Consider the following 21386-nt stretch of genomic DNA (forward strand, 5'->3'; position numbering starts at 1 on the left):
ATTACTGTCTCTGGGTCTCTAGATGTCTGAGTCCCTCTGGGTTTCTAGTTGTTGATGTACATGTTCTGTGTTCCTTGAAAATTAAATCTCTCCAGATTCACTAAAGCTCTTTCAATAAATTTCCATGTTTTTTGGTGTGTCTGTGAAAACTCAGCTGCTCTAACATCACTTATACAGAATGGATAGAATGGGCTTGGATAGTCTTGGGCTCTCTGGGCCCACTATCACTACAGCACGGTTATCTCTGCCCTGGTGGAAACTTGCAAGTCTATTGTCTTTCTGATAGAAATTATGTAAGTCTCCTGGTCTCAGATTCCTACAAGCCTGTTTGGGGCTCCACTGGTGGGAGGTGATATGAAGGTTGGGCACGGAGGTCTTCATCAATGTCTTAACTGTGTTGCTTTTGTTTCCATCACCCCTAGGAATTCTCACAGACCTAGAAATTTGTATTAAATCGAAAGTTTGTATCAACCCATTTTCTCAGAGATCTTTAGTAAGGCATAGGTTTTTTTTTTTTTTAAACTCAAGGATTATAACCCAAACTCAAACTCTTTTTCTTTTATTCTGTTGATTCTAGAGAAAGTGTCTAAATTTTATTTTGAAGCTTGAAAGCAAAGAATTTATTTTTTAATTTTACTTATTTTTTATTTATATATTTATTTTTATTTATTTTTTCTTCTATGTTCTTTGTGCTCTTCCTCCTACAATATAGGAAGTCAGGACTTCCTACCTAATGTGAGAGGGATGACAGAATGAAATAAAATACACATCTGCCTATATAAAAATGGTTCTTTGTCACTGAGATGATTGGGATTGGGTATTAAGACAACCAGGTTACTATTAGTAATACCTTTTTATGATATCAAAGAAAATATAAGTGATTACCTTCTGAGATACCATACAAGAAACTGGATAAGCACATTAACCATGGAATCAGATGGTTTGGATTCAAATCCTGGGAATGTGTAACACAGCACAAATTATTTAAACTCCTTGTGCCTGGTTTCTATAACTGGGCAAATACCTGGAGTTGTTATAAGAATTAAATAAGCTAATAATGTACAATACTCAGAGCAGAAACTGTTCAACAGTAAGCACTTAACAAATATTAATTATTGTTATTAGATATTGCCAGCTTATGTGATGAAAACATTTAAAAGTGACTGTCTCATATATACATGTTCCAAAAATGCACATAGCATCCAAATTTAGATATTTTGTTTCCTTTTCAGTTGTTTTGCCCACGTTATCTACTTTAAACTTTTTTTTTTGTTCTCTTCATAAAACTGATTAGTTTGCACTGATAAAACTTTTTTTATCCACTTGGAATTGCTCAATACAAAATGTACCTACCAGAATTGGTCAAACTATGAGGTTAAGGGCATAGTCCCCCAGACTGCCAAATCTACGCAAAACTTAGGACCCCAGTTTCAAGGATTAGGAACTAACTACAAAGTTAAAGGGAAGAGTCTACACAACAATGTCCTTACTTTGGACAACTTCAAGTTTAGGGGTTTTCAGAAACCACCCTTAGGTTTCATTATATGCTAGAAAGACTCGAAGAACTCTTTGAAACCTATTATGCTCATGGCTATTTTTATTATAGGAAACAAATATATTAAAATCAGCCAATGTAAAAGATGCATAGGACAGTCTGGGAAGATTCCAGACTTGAAGCTCCCATTGTCCTCAGCGATGGCTTATCTTCTCAGCCTCAAGGTGTGACAATACTCACAGAGTAATGTCAGCCCAGGAAGCACACCTGTGCTTTGGTGTCCAGAGTTTTTCTTGGGGCTTCATTATGTAGACACAATTGATTAATTGCCTATGTGGTTGAATTTAGTCTCAGGTTTGATCAATATTATGTAACCCAAAGCCCCCACCACAATTGATATGGTTGGTCTTTCTGGCATGACCAGCCCCCCATGCTAATACTATTAGGTGAGGCCAGCCTCAAGCTGAGTCATCTTGTTAACAGGAACTGTCAAATGTGATCCAAGCGGTCCACTGTCTATAACAAGGATGCTCCTATGAATCTGGAGCTTCCAAAGATTTAGAGATTCCCTTCCAGAAGCTGGGACAAAGGCCTGTCTTTGGTCAAGGCTGAATTCCTTACTATATATTAATAGGAGAGTAAGCAAATTTTATTATCCATAATCCAAAATTTCCCCTTTCTCTCAGGGTTCAGCTCATTACAATCTCTCACCTCAGCCCATTCAATTTAGGAGATAATTAGTCTAACATTGTTTCTGTGTCTACTCTGCAATCAAACATATTCTCTGCAGTTTTCCATGATAGCACCTGCCTTTGTGTGAATTCTGCTTAAGGTCTTTATTTTTTGACTGCAGTCTTGTTGAGCTACAGCCTCACTCCCAGAGACACTGTTTCCTGTGCTTTTAATCCTCTTCCATCAGAATTTGAGTTAATGGATGTGTCACTGGGAGCATTCACAGTGAAGGAACAGCCCAACGCAGAGTAAGATAGATGCCTGATGGCTGAGATTCATTCATTTATCAACTATTTATCACATCTTTTTTTCTGTGCCAGGCACTATTCTGAACACAGAATATTCAGTGATGCTTAGAGGTTAATGGGAAAGGCAGATATTTATTGTACACAAAAATACATAGCAATTGTGATAAGGTCTACAAAGCAAAACTTGTTTTACTGTTTCAAAAAAAAATTATAGGTTTCTTTGAAACAATAAAACAGAGAGGACAAATTTAGATGTGGAGGGGGGCAGGAAATTGTTCACTGAGGAAGTGACATTTAATTCCAGATTTAAAGAATGGGAAAGGATTAGCCTAGTGACTGGAACTCTCATTTGATATGAGCTGGTAAGAATGGCATTGATGTAAGCCCTAAATTTAGTCTTTGTATGGTCTCCCCACTCCCACAAAATGAGGAAAATAATCTTTAATGAAACTTGAAAGTCAAAGGCCTTTGTATTTAAGGCTTTAACTGGCTCTGGAGTCAAAAAGAAATCTAGTGAAAATAATTAGTGAAGTTGTGTAAACATTCCAAGAGGAGGAGCCTTTGGAAAGTTTTCAGGTTGTCTCATTCCCATGTGTGTAAAAATTGAAAGCTTTTAAAAAAATCTTTCAGGAGGTTATGCTAATGGATTCTAGCTTATGAGATTCACTGTGCTTTCATTCCATGATATATCTTGAGCTAGTCATCAAAATAGACTTTGTTCTTTTTCATAGTTACTGTTTTGGCAAGCAAAGGAACCAGAAATCATAGTAAAACATCACTAGTATTCCTTGTAAAGACGAATCAATGTGCTGCCATGAAAAGGTTAGGCAGCACTTATACCCAGCTTAAAGTATTTTGAAATGAAAGCCAGGGTGGGCTTCAGAGTAAACACTGTGAAATGTCAGTGTGATACATGACAAGAAAGGAAGAGTAATCGGCTTTACTCAGTCTAAGCAGATAGGGATTCTGGAAGCGGTGTTAGATGGCTTGCAGAATCATTAGTCAGTCTGGAGAAGCAGACTCTGGGCCTGACTTCTAAGAGCAAAGACCAGAGCCACCCATTCAACTGGCCTAGTAAGGAGGTGGCCGTCCCTGTGCCAATCACAGGACCGCTTGATGGGGGTGAATCTTCTGGACTGGAAGTGGCCTCCAGTGCCACCAGACACAGAACATGCAGCCAGGCTGGCCCAACCAGGAAGTTACTGCTCCTGAACGAATGAATCAGATGCTGCTGCCGCTGCCAACCTGAGAACAATGCGACCCGTACTGCCTCCCACCAAGGAAAGTAATGTCCTTGCCTAGACTACTCTTCGTGTGCCTCACCTCCCGATGTAAGGCAATGGAGCCTGGGAAGTAGGTTAAAAAGTTTTCCTACCTTGGGAAGGCAAGATTCACAGCATGAGAAACTGTCAATGTGGACATCATGTCTAATACTTTTCAGAAGCTGTTAATGATGATTGTTCTTTAAAGTAAAAAAGAATGCCCAGAGAAATACAGCAGCAAAGATGACTGTAAGAATAACTGGGAGAGTCCAAAGAATTATAGATCCTCAGTCTAAGAAGATGAAGAATAAGAGAAAATATGGAAAGTATTTAATGACTTAATGGTGTCACAATATATAGTGTAATGAACTCTATCATTATAATGAGTAAAACTGAGTTTTGAGGTTGATTTAAGTATAAAAACTTTAAATTATACAAAGCCACATTTCTACAAGTGCCTGCATGGTTTGAATTTATTTCAACTCAACATTATGCATAAATGAATTACAAGTAAGAGACAAAAACTAGTTTTTAAAGAAAATTGTATGATTGTTATCAGAAACAAATTAGGTTTATTAGTAACTGTTTCCCAGTGCCATAGACGGGTGACATTTATTTTTGTCCTTACTGTTTAACTCCATCAGATCCATTTGTTTCTTAAACATTTATATGAAGCAATTTTTTGTTTAGTGATGGGAGCTAGTGATGAGAACTAAAAAAATGAAATGTATGAAATGATTAAATAATTAAGGAATGTATGATCAAGCAATGAACTCCTTTTAAATTCTAGGTACACTTGAAGAGACACTATTTCCTCTAATCCTTTTGGATGGATCTTTCCATGGCCTGCCATTTACACTTGCCTGAGACTCATTCTGCTGAATATTTGAGGGCATTCTCTGCAGATCTCAAGGGTTCTCTCTTTAAGTACTTCTCTTTTTTCTAGTATTCTGTCCTGTGAACTCTAGCTCCTCCAGTCTCAGCTCTTGTCTCCTTGACTCAGGAAAGTCACAGGGTTCTTACTCAATTTCCCCTCCCTGTGTCATAGGCTGGAAACTCTCTCAAGGTGAGAATCTGGGGGCAATGTTTGGGTTCCCCTCATTTGTTTCCCATCTCTCAGGGATAGCTGTCATCTGTTGCCTGGTGTACAGTGTCTTGGAAACTGTTGTTTTATGTAATTTGTCTGGGGAACTTTTTTTTTTTTTTTTTGGTTGTTTCAGATGAAGGGTAATCTGGTCTTATTTTTTCTATGTTGACTGGAAGCAGAATTCCAGATCATATGATTCATAGTGGTTGTATCCATTGTACAGATGAGCCAACATTTTTAAAATCACTTTCTCTATTGGTAGACATTCAGGTTTCTCCTTCTTGATTCTTAACATTTTTGGTCTTTTTCCCTTTTTCCAAAGTGGTTGCTTCTATTTGGCTTCAAATCATAGGCCTTAGTTGTTATTTATTTTCCTACAGCTTAGGTTTCAGACATTTTTGACACAGAAAAAACCCAAAGAGACAGCTTCATCTTCAGCTTCAACTCTAGCCTGAGCTAGGATCATCCTCCTGCCGAGACATCATCGGCTACATCTTATTGCTTCTGCTTTCTGTCATTCCAACTGTCAATAAAATGAAAGATATTCTAAAAGTTCATTTATACTTTGTGAAATTTCAACATCGGTTTCTCATCAGGAAATGGGGGCTTGAAATTAGAATTGACTTGATGAGGTTTTGGAAACAGAACCATGTCAGAGGTTAATAGAGGTTGTTAGGCTTTTGGAGAACTCTGTTGGGTCTCAGGGACAAAGAGAAGAGACAAGAAAAAAGACAAAAAAGAGAGAAAAAGTTATGGAGGTGTGGTGGTGGGTGGTCATTGGCCTTTGTTAGCTCCAGGTCACCACTGACCCTCTCACTCCCACTGGGATCCTATTGTTAGGGGAAGCACACTGATTGAAACCACCCACCCTGGCCAGGCACCATAGTAACCATTTGCATGAGTTGTTTTATGACAGGAGATCCTGATAAGGAATACGGAAGTAGTAAGTCACCACCAACCAGAAGAGTTCAGGAAAGGTCAAAAGGGGACACCGCGTGTGCCTCCACTTGCCAGAATCCCTCTCGCTAGCATCCATCTTGGCTGAGTGATGCTGTGCCACCAGGAAAGACTCTGAATTAGAATGATTGGCCAAAGACCACCCGGAAACTAATCCTATCACCATAAAACCCAAAGACTGTGAGCCATGTGGCAGAGCAGTTCTCCTGGGTTCCCTCACCCTCCTGCTCTCCACCCGGGTGCCCTTTCCCAATAAAATCTTTTGCTTTGTCAGCAAATGTGTCTCCTTGGACAATTCATTTCTGAGTGTTAGATAAGAGCCCAGTTTCGGGCCCTGGAAGGGGTCCCCCTTCCTGCAACACTATTATGGAAGTCCTTGATGTATTTAGAGCTGATCCTCTTTTGTGTCTTTCCCCCAGACGGAATCGATGGAGCATGGTCTCAGGGCTGACTCTGTGCCTTACTGCTTTGTGTATGAACAAATTGCTATAAAACTGCCTCTTCAGAAGAAATTCATGTATTGATAAGATTCATTATCTTAGGACTTCAATGAAGAGATTTAAACTTTCACTAATAGTTGAAATGTTGGAAGACTTAAACAAATGAAATGAAAAAGAATGATGAATGACTGATGAGTGTCTGTCCTTGACATGGAAATGGGGTTTAGGAGTCTGACCCTTCTTTAACTGGAGAAGGGAGCAATGTTTCAGGACTTGAGAAAACATAGGAAGTTTGAAGAGGAAGTGGAGAGCCAATGAACATAATTTAATGTGCCAGAGCAGAAAGGATAAATAGCTAAAATTATTCCCAGAAGCATGAAAATAATATAATGGCTAGAAATCACATGGCCTCTCCAAGTGGTAGGTGAGGCAGAATGAAATCTTTGAGCTGAGCATCCAGCCCTATACACATTGATTAGCATGTGCCTGTGGATGGAATTGGGATGCAGTCAACATAATTTAGCCTCTAATTTCCTCAGCATCCAATCTCTTGAAACATAAAGGTTTCAGGCTCTCACATTTGAGTTCAGAGTGACCATGGGAGAATCAGGGACACACAGAGTCATACAATTCTTCAGCCTGATGGAAGGGAATGTCTCTTTTAGCTGGTCCTGCTGGCTCTGGCTGGCTGTTCCTGTCCTCCTTCATGTGCTTGGATAGATCAGTTTGGTTAATAAGGCCTTCACAAAGAAAGGAACACACAACTAAGAAAATATATATTGTCTTTCCTAATAGCAGAATATGACTGTGATAGCCAGGAGGCTGGTATGAAATAGTGTCCTACGACTTTTTTTCCAATATCCTAAACCTCTTTGGAAGATGCTTTTATTTACTACCTGACAGGACCCATTTATCTGAAGTATAGTCTGAATAAATGGACTTTCAACACTTGTTCATTCTTTTTCCTTGTCTCCTGACTGTATATCTTGAGCAAATAACATTTTTTTAAAGGAACCCATGCAATCTATGCTTTTACAAACTCCACAATCTTCCTTGCCTAAATGAAAAACATTGCTTGCTCAAATATGCTTTGAATTTTATTCCAAATTCCAGTGGCCACAGAATCTTTGATTTATTTTCAAATAGCTAATGCTTGAGGCCAAATGTAGATCTCTCAGGCTGGGAGAGGTTGTTAGGGATCATCTAGAATTTCCCTCTGTATTACAGACTGTACTGTTGGAGTGCATGTGTAATGTATAAAGTCTCTGACTCATGACTAACAGACAAATTTAAGTCATGCTGTCCATTATGTAGCTTCTAATTGTCAGGAAGAGTTTAACAGGAGGCTTCCTGTGTGCTGTTTTGGATCTGTCAGGAAACCTTTGGCCCTTATTAATTCCTGAACATTCAGGAATTAAGAGGAGAGGCATGCCTTTCCCGGGGCTGAGGAATCCAGACATTTCCTTTGTTAGTTTCTCATTATGGTGATAAGTACCCTCTTCTCTCTTTAATCGGGATCACCTTGTGTTTTATAAGTCTAGAATTTTAATCTTTATCTTTGCTGAGAGTAACTACCTTATAAGACAGTATATATGCCCACACCATGTTGATTAAAACACCTTTGCTCCATCAGAGCTTTGGTCCCTGTGTCTTTCTTTCTTTCTTTCTCTTCCTCTTTATCTCTCTATTTCTGGCTGATTCCCTGGAATGCGAAAGCCGGCTTCATAACCCAGGGAATATTAGCCTCTTTCCTTCTTTCACTCTCTCATCGTTGACTCTGGACCACCAGGTTGCAGTCCAATAAAGGACCAACACTAATCAGTGGTATTTCTAAACATTATAGTGATCTGCTATGCATGTTGCGTGCTAAGTCGCTTTAGTCATTTCCCACTCTGTGCGACCCCACGGACAGCAGCCCTCCAGGCTCCCCTGTTCACAGGATTCTCCAGGCAAGAATACTGAAGTGGGTTGCCATTTCCTTCTCCAGAATGATAAGGCAATCTGATAAGTAAATTTTTATATCCTCTGATAGTCTGATCTTTCTGTCCAAGAGTACACTGTGACTTCTAGGAGAAAGACAAAACAAAGATATTTAATCCATAAAATCTATTTCCTGATCTGAACCTTTAAAAAAAAAATCAGAATAGAGTGGGCATTCGTCACGAAATATTAATGAAGGTTACATACACGTACACAGACACACTTCAAGTCATCACAAAGCTCTGTTCTGAAATAATACTTAAAAGAAAATAAACATCTAATTTAGCAGTAGTGAATCCAAACCTGGACAGGAGTCAATGGGAAGAAAAACACAAGCTGCAACTAGTGAGTATATACCAGCTATGGATTTTAAGGGTTTTTTTTAGAATTGTGGGCTACATTCTTAGGGTAAACAGTATCTGGATGACTTGGCCTTTCTGTTGCAAAATTCTAGAAGCTGCCATCACACAGAATAAAATATTATTGGCCCTCTCTGGAGCAGTGCCATGGGCAGGCACTGCCTGTGGGCCCTGGGGTCTCTGGGGTTCTTGTCTCATCCTATGTGACAGACACTGGGGGAGCAGTGATTGCTTGGTCTAAGCTTATTTTGCATCTTTCCTTTCAACTGCAGTGACATCAATGAGGGTAAATATAATTCTGAAGTGCTACCTTGAATTTATTTAGAAGAAGAGAAATTTCATGACTTTTATTGGAAAATGATTGAAAATGTCTCCTTTCCCCCAGAACTTCACTTTGGCTGATACAATGTTAGTCTTCCCACGGTCATCATTAATTTTTCAAACATTTGTTGCACTAGAAGAGACTTAGGCATTGCCTTAATAAGGTATGTAACCAGGACATATGCTAATTCAGCTAAAAAAATTTAAACTTGAGCTACTCAAACTTCAGGGTTAATGCAGAAAACACAGTTAAATTACAAGAATGTAGGTAATTCCCCAGAGGTCACTCTTCTGCAAACGAATCATTTACATTTATTTAGTGATTTAATCCATGAACATCTTTAGTTTTATAAACTAGATATGAGTTTCTATCAAAAGTAACCATAAAGGAACACTTTAAAATAGTTTTATCTTTTGAAAATGTACCCTGTTGTCTACTGTTCTATGAACAAACCACCAACAGAAAAACAAACAGCTCCCTCACCTCTGTGTTTTTCTCAGCTATCACTTACCTGCTTTCTTTCCCAACACAATTTCTCAAATGAACTATCTTTTCTGCTTCTATTGCTTTACTTCCCATTAACTCTTTATTTCCTGTGTACTCAGCTGTGTCTGACTCTTTGTGACCCCATGGACTGTAGCCCACCAGGTTCCTCTGTCCACGGAATTTTCCAGGCAAGAATACTGGAGTGGGTTGCCATTTCCTACTCCAGGAGATCTTCTGATCCAGGGATTGAACCTGCGTTTCTGGTGTCTCCTGCATTGGCAGGCGGATTCTTTACCAGCTGTGCCACATTGTTTTTGTTTAACCAATTTCAATTCATTGTCCATCCTCCCAACTCAGGACACGGTTTCTGCCAAATGCACTAGAACTCCCTTGCTGTAAATCCAGTGGTCACCTTTTTTATTATCTTGCTCAACCTCTCGGCAGTCCCCTCTTGCAGTTATACAGGCCCCTCTCTTGGCTCTTCTGATTTTCCTCTGCCATATGGCCACGATCTCTCAGTCCTCTTTGCTGCATTTTTTCCCTTTTCTGCTCACCTTTGTGTCATAGTACCCAAATCTGATTCAAATTTCTCATCTCTTCACTAACTCTATTTATTCCCAGAAAATCTATCTCCCCATGTCCCTTGGCTTTACATGCCATCTACATGTCAATGACAGCTGAAGTTTTAGCTCTATCCCTGATCTCTCTATTAAATTCCAAACCCATTTATTGAACTTTCTCTATGACATCTTCATTTAGATTTCTAATGGGTATCATAAACCCAGTATGGCTAAAATATAAATCTTAATTTCTCTTCAAACATGTTCCAGCCTTTTTGGCTCCAAAATCACTGCAGATGGTTACTGCAGCCATGAAATTAAAAGATACTTGCTCCTTGGAAGAAAAGTTATGACCAATCTAGATAGCATATTAAAAAGCAGACACATTACTTTGCCAACAAAGGTCTGTCTAGTCAAGGTTATGGTTTTTTCATTAGTCATGTATGGATGTAAGGGTTGGACTAAAAAGAAAACTGAGCACTGAAGAATTGATGCTTTTAAACTGGTGTTGGAGAAGACTCTTGAGAGTCCGTTGGACTGCAAGGAAATCCAACCAGTCAATCCTAAAAGAAATCAGTCCCGAATATTCATTGTAAGGACTGATGTTGAAGCTGAAACTCCAATACTTTGGCCACCTGATTTAAGAACTGACTCATTGGAAAAGACCCTGATGCTGGGAAAGACTGAAGGTGGGAAGAGAAGGTGACGACAGAGGATGAGGTGTTTGGATGGCATCACTGACTCAATGGACGTGAGTCTGAATAAACTCTGGGAATTGGTGATGGACAGGGAGGCCTGGTGTGCTGCAGCCCATGGGATTGCAAAGAATTGGACATGACCGAGCAACTGAACTGAACTGAACTGAGTCTTACCTATGTCAGGAAGTCACATCAAAATGTACCTGATTGTTTAGGCCACACATCAAGTAATCATTCTTAGTTCTGCTCCTTTTTCTTTGCCTTCTGTTAATTTCTGTTAGTTCTGTTAATTTCACTGTCAAATATGTCTCATATTTGCATATTTCTCTTCATCTCCTTTTTTTTTCATCCTAGTCCAAATCACTATCTTTTTACAAGGATTATTTCAACATTTCAACAGTCTATTAAATGGTCTCCTCCCCCACACCCCCTGCTACTTCTGCCTCCCTGCCTCTCTTTATCTACTTTCCACACCAGAACCAAGTAATGTTTTTGAAGAAGGTAAATGAAACCATATCACTGGCCTATTTACATTTTCCAACAGCTTCTCATTATACTTGTTAGTAGATATCCCAGTATTACTCACCACCGCTTTTGTAAGCGTCTGTGTAATACCTCAAGGAAACATCTCGCACCAACTTCTTTCTCATTCACTCTGCTCTTCTCATTCCTAGTCCTGGAAAATACCAGGCTTTCTCCCATTTTAAAACTTTTTATTTGCTTTCCTTATACTCCAAATCCTTTCTCTTCATTTCTTAGCAGGACCTGTTCTTTCTTTTCATTTGAATTTCAGCCTAAATATCATCTCAGAGACTTTTCTCTCTGACCAGTCAATGAAAGTGTTCTCTACACTTGCTCTGTCTTATCACTTTCTTTTATTTTCCTCTGAACATTTATAAGATATGGTTTACCTTGTTTATTTACTCAGTAGAACATTAATTCAATGGGAGAAGCTTTTTTGTTTAATTTGTTCATTGCTATATCTTCTGGACTTAGAACATACCTGATAAATAATAAGTGCTTGGTAAATATTGGTGGAATGAGTGAATTTGTTTATTCCTGTATTTTTAATGTCCCTCTCTGCACCATACTGATATAAGCTTCATGGGTGGAGGGACTTTACCTTGTTTATTGTTGTGTACTGAATGTCTAGGCTATTGTCTGGTCCATCATAGTCCCTCAATAAATATTTATTGAACAAACAGACAGAACCTAGAATGGGAGAAGAACAGGCTCTCTAAGCAGCACCCCTGGCCTCCTTGCCTCTCTTCTCCTCACCTGGCTCTCGCTGCTTGCCTGCCCGCCCTGCAGCTTGCTCAGTGCCCAGAATACCTTCCACCATGGCCACCTTGGCGAGCTCCCACTTGAACAAAGACATCAAGCTGGTGTACATGCTCCTACCTCAGGGTGAGAAAGTCCAAGCTGTGTACATCTGGATCGACGGTATTGCAGAAGGACTGCGCTGCAAGATCTGAACCTTGAATTCTGAGCCCGAGTATATAGAAGAGCTGCCTGTGGAATTTTGATGGCTCTAGTACTTTTCAGTCTGAAGGTTCCAACAGTGACATATATCTTGTCCCTGCTGCTGTGTTTCGGGACGCTTTCCGCAAGGACCCCAACAAGCTGGTGTTCTGTGAAGTCGTCAAGTACAACCGAAAGCCTGCAGACACCAATTTAGGGCACACCTATAAACGGAAAATGGACATGGTTAGTAACCAGTGCTTATGGTTTGGAATGGAGTAGGAATATACTCTTATGGGCACAGATGGGCACACCTTTGGTTGGCCTTCCAACGGCCTTCCTGGGCCCCAAGGTCCATACTACTGCGGTGTGGGAGCAGACAAGGCCTACTGCAGGGATATTGCAGAGGTTCACCACCGGGACTGCTTGCAGGCAGGCATCAAGATCTGGGGTAGGAATGCCGAGGTCATGCCTGCGCAGTGGGAATTCCAGATAGGACCCTGTGAAGGAATCAACATAGGAGATCATCTGTGGGTGGACTGTTTCATCTTACATCGTATGTGCTAAGACTTCGGAGTGATCGCCACCTTTGATCCTAAGTCCATTCTTGAAAACCGGCTGCCACGCCAACTTTAGCACCAAGGCCATGCAAGAGGAGAATGGTCTGAAGTACACTGAGGAGGGCATTGAGAAACTAAGCAAGCGGCACCAGTACCTCATTCGAGCCTACGATCCCAAGGGGACCCTGGGCAACGCCAGGCGCCTAACTGGATTCCATGAAACCTCCAACGTCAAGGACTTCTCTGCCGGCGTGGCCAACCTTGGTGCTAGTATCCACATCCCTCGGACTGTTGGCCAGGAGAAGAAAGGCTACTTTGAAGACCGTTGCCCGTCTGTCAACTGTGACCCTTCCGCCGTGACGGAAGCCCTCATCCTCACATGTCTTCTGAACGAAATGGGCGATGAGCTCTTCCAGTACAAGAACTAAGTGGACTAGACTTGCAGCCCTCAAAACACCTCTCAATTTTACATCTTGCTCCCACTCTCGCCCCTCTCAATGTCATAATAACAATAACTCAAAGGGTAGAATATAAAGGTTTTTTTTTTAAATTCCTCACACCCAGTTAATATCCCTTGCTTTCTTTAGTCAGGATTGAAGGAGTCAAGTTCTTAATCCTTTCACAACCACCTACCTATCCCTACCCTTTTATTTTTCCTATCACCAGAGCTTTCTCGTGCATTCGTTGGGGGCAGGGAAACATAACCACTGCTTCCATTTAATCAGGTGTGTTTGTCCAATAGGCATAGCTTTCTGGACAGAGAGCCCAGTCACTGTTAAGGGATGGGGAGGACTTTTCTGAGTGGTTTCTGAGTGGGGGACTGGGGTGCTGGATTCTGTGGTTTGGTTAGGATTTCCCTTCTTGGTGGCAAGCTCCATTACTTACCAGGTTGTAACCAACTTACTATTAAAAGTGAGAATTAGGGGGGAAGGAAGGGTGGGAAGTTAGGTAGGGAAACGCTCTAAATCTCCTGGTGTGGTGCTTCCTTTGCCTGGGGCTCAATGCCCTGACAGGCTCAGCATAAATGAATGGATAGCCTTACCTTAAAAGAAGTTCTCATTTGTGTGGTCCTCCACTTATAACACAAAGCAGAGTAGTATTTTTATATTTAAATGTAAAAACAAAAAAATTACATATATGGGTGTGAAGATAAATGTGTGTTTTCTCTTTAGGGAGAAAGGGCCATTCTGGTTACTGGAAACCCAAATTTGAGACAAGTAGTCTGGTTAAAAATAAGGATCTCCTTTTGAGTTGGGGTGGGGATGGGGGTGGCCGTGCTGGAAAACTTGGCTGTTTGGGGCTATTATTCCGTCTCTACCACTTCAGAGATTCTCTCTGCCCTGCTCGCCCTTCTGGGGGGGCTGACATTGATTGGTTAACAGGTGGAAGCCCATGATAGCAGTAGCCATCACCTGAGCTCCGGGTTTAAAAAGACACACATGTACTTGTACACACAGGAGTTTGGAAATATGTGTTGGCTGGTCAACTTAAGCATGTTACTGACAAAGGGATATTGGAGTTTTTTTTCTGGTGGGACTAGCATGTCACTAAAGCAGGCCTTTTGATATATTAAAAGAATTTTTTTTTTTTTTAAAAGCAAAGCAGAAGTTTAGATTTTAATCATATTTGTAGGGTTTCCAAGTCTTTGATTAACAGAATTGCTTATTTCCTTCAGCTGTCTCCTCCCCGTCTCTGCTCTGGAGGAGATGGGACAAGTCTGGAGTTCAAACAGTTGTAATTTTGTACCTTGGTGTCTGCTCTCTGAGTATGAAATATTCCCTTCTGAATATACCTCAACATAATAAAAGCTATATATGACAAACCCACAGCAAACATTATCCTCAATGGTGAAAATTTGAAAGCATTTTCCTTAAAGTCAGGAACAAGACAAGGGTGTCCACTCTCACCACTACTATTCAACATAGTTTTGGAAGTGTTGGCCACAGCAATCAGAGCAAAAAAAGAAATAAAAGGAATCCAGATAGGAAAAGAAGAAGTAAAACTCTCACTGTTTGCAGACATGATCCTCTACATAGAAAACCCTAAAGCCTCTATCAGAAAATTACTAGAGCTAATCAATGAACATTACTAGAGTAATGTTGCAGGATATAAAGTTAACACACAGAAATTCCTTGCTTTCCTATATGCTAACAATGAGAAAATAGAAAGAGAAATTGAGGAAACAATACCATTCACCATTGCAACAAAAAGAATAAAATACTTAGGAGTATATCTACCTAAAGAAACAAAAGACCTATACATAGAAAACTATAAAACACTGATGAAAGAAATCAAAGAGAACACAAATAGATGGAGAAATATACCGTGTTCATGGATTGGAAGAATCAGTATTGTGAAAATGGCTATACTACCCAAAGCAATCTATAGATTCAATGCAATCCCTATCAAGCTACCAACGGTATTTTTCACAGAACTAGAAAAATAATTTCACAATTTGTATGGAAATACAAAAAACCTCGAATAGCCAAAGCAATCTTGAGAAAGAAGAATGGAACTGGAGGAATCAACCTGCCTGACTTCAGACTCTACTACAAAGCCACAGTCATCAAGAGAGTATGGTACTGGCACAAAGACAGAAATACAGATCAATGGAACAGAATAGAAAGCCCAGAGATAAATTCACGAACGTTATCTTCGACAAAGGAGGCAAGGAAATACAATGGAAAAAAGACAACCTCTTTAACAAGTGGTGCTGGGAAAACTGGTCAACCACTTGTAAAAGAATGAAACTAGAACACTTTCTAACACCATACACAAAAATAAACTCAAAATGGATTAAAGATCTAAATGTAAGACCAGAAACTTTAAAACTCCTAGAGGAGAACATAGGCAAAACACTCTCCGACATAAATCACAGCAGGATCCTCTATGACCCACCTCCCAGAATATTGGAAATAAAAGCAAAAATAAACAAATGGGACCTAATGAAACTTAAAAGCTTTTGCACAACAAAGGAAACTATAAGCAAGGTGAAAAGACAGCCCTCAGATTGGGAGAAAATAACAGCAAATGAAGCAACAGACAAAGGATTAATCTCAAAAATATACAAGCAACTCCTGAAACTCAATTCCAGAAAAATAAATGACCCAATCAAAAAATGGGCCAAAGAACTAAACAGACATTTCTTCAAAGAAGACATACCGATGGCTTACAAACACATGAAAAGATGCTCAACATCACTCATTATCAGAGAAATGCAAATCAAAACCACAACAAGGTACCATTACACGCCAGTCAGGATGGCTGCTATCCAAAAGTCTACAAGCAATAAATGCTGGAGAGGGTGTGGAGAAAAGGGAACCCTCTTACACTGTTGGTGGGAATGCAAACTAGTACAGCCACTATGGAGAATAGTGTGGAGATTCCTTAAAAAACTGGAAATAGAACTACCATATGACCCAGCAATCCCACTCCTGGTCATACACACCAAGGAAACTAGATCTGAAAGAGACAAGTGCACCCCAATATTCATCGCAGCACTGTTTATAATTGCCAGGACATGGTAGCAACCTAGATGCCCACCAGCAGACGAATGGATAAGGAAGCTATGATGGTATATATACACAATGGAATATTACTCAGCCATTAAAAAGAATTCATTTGAATCAGTTCTAATGATATGGATGAAACTGGAGCCCATTATACAGAGTGAAGTAAGCCAGAAAGATAAACACTAATACAGTATACTAACGCATATATATGGAATTTTAAAAGATGGTAATGATAACCCTATAGGCAAGACAGAAAAAGAGACACAGATGTATAGAACAGACTTTGGGACTCTGTGGGAGAAGGAGAGGGTGGGATGTTCTGGGAGAATAACATTGAAACAAGTATACTATCAACGGTCAAACAGATCTCCAGCCCAGGTTGGATGCATGAGATAAGTGCTCAGGGCTGGTGCACTGGGAAGACCCAGAGGGATGGGATGGGAAGGTAGGTGGGAGGGGGGATCGGGATGGGGAACACATGCAAATCCATGGCTGATTCATGTCAATGTATGGCAAAAACCACTACAATATTGTAAAGTAATTAGCATCCAACTAATAAAAATAAATGAAAAAAAATTCCCTTCTTTTGTTAAAGTTCCTGAGGATTTACTGTTTTTTTTCTTTTATAATAAAACAAACTCCACTTTTGTGCTTAGAAAAATGAATAAAACAGTATGATTAATGTACCCAGTATTTGTGAAATAAATGTGGTTTAACATCACTTTTCTTGGCTGTTTAATGAAGAAGACTATCTCTTAATCCTGAGGAAGTGTTTTAATTCTTATGAATTTTCTCACAAATGTGATAGGCTCAGAATAGCAAGTTATATTTGTCACCTTCCTTGGACAACAGTCTTATCCAGGGTGAAGAACATGAATGCATGTAAAGTGAATATAACCATAGGATGAACAGTTTGTCTATTAGGTCATAAGCTCCTTGACAGCAGAGTGTCTCAGGCATTATATTGTGGAGCCTAGAAGTGCTTTTATCTAGTTACTCACATTTACTGAATTGAAATGTTAAAATTTTAAGGAAAAAGATGGAATCCTAAACCTGTCCAGAAAGAATAAAAATGTTATAAAAGAGAAAGATTCAAAGTGGTATCACCCTACTTAACAGCAACTCTGGATATAAAGAAATAGTGGAATGCTACCTCAAAATACTGAGTCACCAGAAGTGCCCTGTACTTTTCCTCTCATTAGGAAACTCAATGGAAATAGCTTTTTTCCCCCCAATACTGGAAATACTGATAGAATTTCAACTTATAATCTTATATTCAGTCAAAATATTAATCAAATGTGAGGGTAGAATAAATATATTTTCAGGCATGCAAAAAGTGACAGAAGAAAAGTCCCATGCAGCTTTTATTAGGTTTATTAGAGGTTTCAGAGAATGTGTTTTATAAAAAATAAGGACTGAACTGAAAAATGAAGATACATGAGGTTCAAGACGCAAGATAACCAATACGGTGAGCAATGCTAAAAAGTCCTAGGATAACATTTGTGCAACAAAGTCAAAGAATGATTACTTCACATAGGGCTGATGATAAAGGTCAAGGAACAGAGAATCTGTAGGAAAAAAAGAAAAAGAAAAAGGATACTCTACTTGATATATTTGATGCATTTGGGAGAAATTATTAACAAATATTTAAAAAAATCTGTTGAAGAACTCACAAAATAAATAGGGAATTGATATAGGACAAATGAAAAAAATGAGGCAATTACTAACTAAAAGTTCCCTGGTAGCTCAGTTGGTAAAGAATCTGCCTGCAATGCAGGAGACCCCGGGTCAATTCCTGGGTTGGGAAGATCCCCTGGAGAAGGGACAAGTTACCAACTCCAGTATTCTGGCCTGGAGAATTCGCAGAGTCAAACATGAATGAGCAACTTACACTTTCACTTTCAATTGTACTAGAAAGGAAATGTAATCATTGTACTCATTTTGGCTGGACAGTGACAATATTGACATGGTCATAATCATATTTATCATGACTATCAGTTTAACTCCATATTGTGATATAACCATATTAGGAAGGTGGCAGTGATGCTGTGTTATCATAAAAGAAATTCAGTAGATAATGTCTAATATTTTTAAAAATGTATTTATTTTTAGTTGGAGGATAATTAGTTAACAATGTTGTGTTGTTTTCTGCCTGTACATCAACATAAATCAGCCATAGGTAGATAATGTCTAATACTGACAAATCAAGGAGAAAGCATATAATTTAGAAACTGCTAAAATGGAGTTGGATTGACAGTGGGAGTAGAACATCATATTGCTGGTTTTTTTTTTTTTTTTTTGATGGGGCCGGAGTGGGAGAACAGAACTTTGTAATACCTCTTACTTTTTAGATAATGTGCCAGTAGTATATTTTGATTTAAAAAATCTTTGATTTTAAAAGAAAAAGATTTAGTTATAAGTTAATGTGTGTATTATTTTACTGAGCAACAAGAACAATAATAACAATAGTATGTGCATGCTAAGTCACTTCAGTGGTGTTTGACTCTTTGCAACCCTATGGACTGCAGCTTGCCAGGATCCTCTGTCCATGGGGATTCTCCAGGCAAGAATACTGGAGTGGGTTGCTATACTCTCTTCCAGGAGATCTTCTCAACCCAGGGATCAAACCCACATTCCCTGTGTCTCCATCATTGAGAGGATACTTTACTGCTGAGCCACTGGGGAAGGGAAATCCTATTAACAATAGTTCTCATGCTTATGTTAAGAATTCCACTGGGGGTGAGGAATAATGACGCAAGGAATCCTTGGTGAAGTAAAAGTAAAGAACCAACAAGTGAGACCCACTGGGTTTGATAATTTGTTTCATAAATTTTCATAATTTTCTGTTAGAGTTCTCCATGTGAGAAACTTAGAATCTGTGGTTTTTCCAAAGCAGTTGTTGAGCTTCCCCAGGGCCACTTTACTCAGTTTTTTATCTTCCCACTCAAACCAAACATAAAGTTATCCTACCAGGTTTTCTAAGGCCATTTGATATTTTCCCTAATATGATTTTAAAAGGTCAATAATTGATGGGTATTATTAATGAAGAATTTGGAAGCTAAAATTATTATTAGGTGCTTGTTACTTATATCCCATTCATTTCTCCAAAGATCTGAGGTATTAACACATCAGTGAGTATTAGTAAACTTATGATGCATCTAAATCTATTATGCTACTAATAATATCTACCACTTATATAATACTAACTATGGACTGGCTTCCCCAGTGACTCAGTGGTAAAGAACCTGCCTGCAATGCCATAGATGCAGGAGACCTGGCTTCGATCCTGGGTCGGGAAGATCCCCTGGAGAAGTCATGGCAACCTACTCCAGTATTCTTGCCTAGAGAATCCCATGGACAGAGGAGACTGGTGGGCTACAGTCCATAGGGTCACAAAGCGTCAGACATGACTGAGGTGAATTAGCATGTACATGGACTGGGGATTATTTCAAGCACGTTGCATGTGTTATCACATGCCATCCCACAAATCGGAGTTAGGTACTGTGGTTAACAGTTTCCCTTTTTAAAAAAAATAATTGAGTAAAAACTGAGGCATATAGAAAGTGTAACTTGACTAAGATCATCCAGTTAGTTAGAGGTGGAACCAGTATTTTTATACCCTGGCCCTTTAGCTCCAGAGAGTGTATATTCGACTTCCTATGCAATAGATCATATATTGTTCTAGTTAACATACTTGGTGATGATGCTTTAGTGATTGGGGTGGTCTGCAGGGGGATAATCTTAAATTTAAAAAGTTTTTGAAATGCATCATTTGGAATATATTTTAATTGGTCAAAGGAGTCTCATCAGTCTGATGAGAGAGACAGATGAATATGGAAAGACAAGGATGAGAAGAGATGATGCCTTTCAGCTTCAGAGTTTGGGTACAGGTTCCAGACGCCTGCGGAGCACTGTGTCCCCACAGCACAGAAGTAGACGGCAGAGTCTGTGGCCTGGGAGGCTGTGATGTGCAGGGAGCTGTGACGTCCCCTCCTGTTTATTGTGGCACTTACTCTTCCTTTCCTCTTCATCTCTAGGCTCAGAATAAGCAAGGAGATGATGCCTCCTCCAGGATTCTGTTGCAACCACTGTAAGGTGATCATTCCTTCTGAGTAATTACAGTTGATTGTACCTTCCTGGACACTCAGGTACTGGGGACTCTGCTCCACTCCATTTTTACCACTTACCTCTGTTCTCAAAGATATTGGCAAGCAGAGAATATTACCATTAGTGAAGCATTTCTACAAATTTCTTTCCTTACACATTTCCCAGAGGGCACTCCAGTTTAGTCACTGGGAGTCCCTTATCTTCTCAGAATTTTGAAAAAGATGTCTTTATTCTTCATATCCATTTAGTCTTCATCTTCCCATATCCAGAAACTCCCCAACTTACAGTGTAACTGAAGCCACAGAATAGCCAACGAAACTTGCTGGGTCTTCACCATTTTTACCACAGGTTTCTGTTACAGAATTTGAAATATATTTTAATTGTTCAAAGAAGTCTATTATTGCTGTAAGTTCTCCTCATTTACTTTAGAAATCAAAAGGGATTTCCAACCCATCAAAGGCAGCCCAAATGCACGTGTTTGCACCATTTGTAGGGCCTCCTGTACCGCAAACCATCCACGGTCTTTTAAATAAAACGTCCACATTGCCATCTAGTGGCAGCACACACAGCCATGTAGGTCAAACTGATGTAAACACCAAGAGAAAACGAACCAAAGTTAGGATCAGCCCTTGGTGCCCTGGGAGTTAGGGCAAGATGAGGACCAGAAGTCCAATGATTCCTCGGCTTCAGCAGGCTACGCTACACCAAGTAGAGTAGGTGACAACCCGTGCATTTTGTAGCGTATGTTTCTGAAAACCCAAGGACAGCTCTGTTCTGGCTTTTAAAAGTATTCCTTATGAACATCCCTGGTTTCTTCATATGACATCCTTGTTTCTTCACATGATATTATTTTGAGCTTGTAGTTGTTTTCCACTTTTGGGACTCCTTTCCAGCCTACATCCCCTCCATTGAAAGTGCCCCTTAAGGGATAAATCTAGGGTCATGTTCGTAAAAAGTGATCTTGTTTTCCTGACTATAACATATTGAGTCTAGGTAAATCCTAGGCTTACGAATTTGGAGTAGGGGTATAGAAATAGTAGTTAGACAATATTTGTCATTATAGCTATAAATCCCTATTGAGTTCCAGTCAGAGCCATCTCTTGGCAAATGAGAGCTAGGT

General features: G+C 39.5%; 1 protein-coding gene, 1 pseudogene and 1 gene segment (V, D, J or C); 1 reads left to right on the forward strand and 2 right to left on the reverse strand.

The window, feature by feature from the left end:
• LOC136172319 (M1-specific T cell receptor alpha chain-like) overlaps positions 1-21386 on the reverse strand; it is a 606661-nt gene that overhangs the window by 291681 nt on the left and 293594 nt on the right. The window lies entirely within an intron of this gene.
• LOC136172318 (T cell receptor delta constant-like) overlaps positions 1-21386 on the reverse strand; it is a 424221-nt gene that overhangs the window by 205283 nt on the left and 197552 nt on the right.
• On the forward strand, positions 11967-13075 carry LOC136172317 (glutamine synthetase pseudogene; annotated as a pseudogene).

Source organism: Muntiacus reevesi, chromosome 7, assembly GCF_963930625.1.
Source record: "Muntiacus reevesi chromosome 7, mMunRee1.1, whole genome shotgun sequence".
Lineage (NCBI taxonomy): Eukaryota > Metazoa > Chordata > Mammalia > Artiodactyla > Cervidae > Muntiacus > Muntiacus reevesi.